Genomic DNA, 2,500 nt, shown 5'->3' on the forward strand with positions numbered 1-2,500 from the left:
CAGACGTCATAAATCACACACGGCTTGTTACGCTTTCTGTGCTAAGATTCAAATATTAGTGTGCATTATTATTTTTTATTAGATCATTATTAATGCACATAAACATTGTCCTTAACTAAAGACATAGATTATAGGTTATAGGTTATAGATTATAGATTATAGGTTATAGATTATAGATTATAGGTTATAGATTATAGGTTATAGATTATAGATTATAGGTTATAGATTATAGATTATAGGTTATAGATTATAGGTTATAGGTTATAGATTATAGGTTATAGATTATAGGATATAGGTTATAGATTATAGGTTATAGGTTATAGATTATAGATTATAGGTTATAGATTATAGGTTATAGATTATAGGTTATAGATTATAGGTTATAGATTATAGGTTATAGGTTATAGATTATAGGTTATAGATTATAGATTATAGGTTGTAGGTTATAGATTATAGGTTATAGGTTATAGGTTATAGGTTATAGCGTCAGTTAGACCATCGGCACGTGCGAATGTTAGCTCTTCATTAGAACGTTATATCTGCCATCATTTAAATTAGCAGTAAAGCTAGCTGGTGTTAGCCATTAATTGTTAGCTTGTCTCTATTATTTAAACAAACAACATAAAATCCAGTCTCTCATCTGAATTATCACATGACCCAAGCAGAGGAGAAGAATGGAGCACGCTGGGAACTGGTCACGAGTCCGGCGTTCACACACGTGCTAAATCTTATGAACCCAGACGCCATCACGTGTGAGGTGACCGGAGTCCAGAGAATCACAGACGTGATTAAGAGCTCACACGTATATCAGGGTGACGAGGGACAGTGTAACAAATCACACGTGACTAACAACACGGCGGAGTCACGTAACACACGAAGCTCACGAACACACGTGCAACACGTCACTGTAACGCACACGCCGTGCACGTGACATCAGGAAATCTGAATTCACCGACGTTTATTCACGTCACTGACGTTTATTCACTGCACAGATGCTGCAAGAATGAGTTCAGTATGAAACTGGCGTGTACAAAAGTTTGTGCACCCTTAAGACAAAATAAAGATTTTCCCATGTAGACTTTAAGGGTTCATTCACTCATCTTCTACCGCTTATCCGAACTACCTCGGGTCACGGGGAGCCTGTGCCTATCTCAGGCGTCATCGGGCATCAAGGCAGGATACACCCTGGACGGAGTGCCAACCCATCACAGGGCACACACACACACACTCTCATTCACTCACACACACACACAGAGTCACACACACACACAGAGTCACACACACACTCAGAGTCACACACACACACAGAGTCACACACACACACACACAGAGTCACACACACACACACAGTCACACACACACACTCTCATTCACTCACGCAATCACACACTACGGACAATTTTCCAGAGATGCCAATCAACCTACCATGCATGTCTTTGGCCCGAGGGAGGAAACCGGAGTACCTGGAGGAAACCCCTGAGGCACGGGGAGAACATGCAAACTCCACACACACAAGGTGGAGGCGGGAATCGAACCCCCAACCCTGGAGGTGTGAGGCGAACGTGCTAACCACTAAGCCACCGTGACCCCGACTTTAAGGGTTCATGTTTAAAAATACACAAGTTTAATAGTTCTATATAAATAATAATAAAAAATGAATGTGATGTAAATCTCTTTATACAGACTTTTTTAATGCTTTTTATTTTTCTTACATTGGATTTTTAAAATATTATAAATTTAATAGTTTTTATTACATATTTTGTTATTTTTAAAAACTGAAATATTTTTAACTAACCCGATGTATGTTTTTTACACTTACGCGTTTTTTTTTAGAACAAATATATTTCTCCATTTCTAACAACAATTACTAATAAAAGTTTTGTTTAAATGTGAAAATGTTTAGGAAAAAACGGATCAGTAAATTTTATATGAAAACTTTCAATTTATAAAAGAAAACAAAATGTGTTGTGGATTTTAAAATCAATGCTACATTTATGGACAGAACGTGTTTATTATAAAAACGTTTTTGTTTTAGACGATGAAGAGTACGATGATGATGACGATGATGATGATGTTTTTGCAATTCGATCGTGTGGGAAAATCGGAATAACACACGACACGGTGACATGTTTTACACGAACCACGTCAAAAAATTTGTTGTAAAATTTAATGGAACGTTAAAACGTTCGACTTTGTTCTTAGTCTCCAGTAAAATCACCTCACTGGGACTTTATGACAGTGTGACCGAGTGAACGATAACCAGCAGATTTATAGACGTCACACAGCGACTGTGCCGCACCTCCGCACTCAGCTCTCACTTTTAAATAAAAAGCAGGACGTGTCGTGATGTTACAGGAAAACGACCAAGGACGTGTTTTCTTTTGCCTTCAGCGATGTATGACAACATAGAGCGAGGACAGATTTTATAAACTTTTGAACCTTTATCTATTTCCAGTGGAAAGACTTCGAGGCAAGTCAGTTCTCTTCCTCGCTGATGTTC

At 37.9% G+C, this 2,500-nt stretch overlaps 1 protein-coding gene across 3 annotated transcripts in view; it reads left to right on the plus strand.

The window, feature by feature from the left end:
* The window catches only part of prlra (prolactin receptor a), a 19,357-nt gene that overhangs the window by 5,701 nt on the left and 11,156 nt on the right, over nt 1-2,500 (plus strand). The window contains exon 1 of one of the 3 annotated variants that reach the window (XM_060891083.1): nt 2,100-2,474. The exons of 1 other annotated variant lie outside the window; for it this stretch is intronic. The gene's annotated coding sequence lies outside the window, so the exon portion shown is untranslated. Of the gene's footprint in view, nt 1-2,099; nt 2,475-2,500 lie in introns of those variants that run through there. One more of the 3 variants, XM_060891082.1, reaches the window with a different exon arrangement.

This window comes from Tachysurus vachellii, chromosome 17, assembly GCF_030014155.1.
Source record: "Tachysurus vachellii isolate PV-2020 chromosome 17, HZAU_Pvac_v1, whole genome shotgun sequence".
Taxonomy (NCBI): domain Eukaryota; kingdom Metazoa; phylum Chordata; class Actinopteri; order Siluriformes; family Bagridae; genus Tachysurus; species Tachysurus vachellii.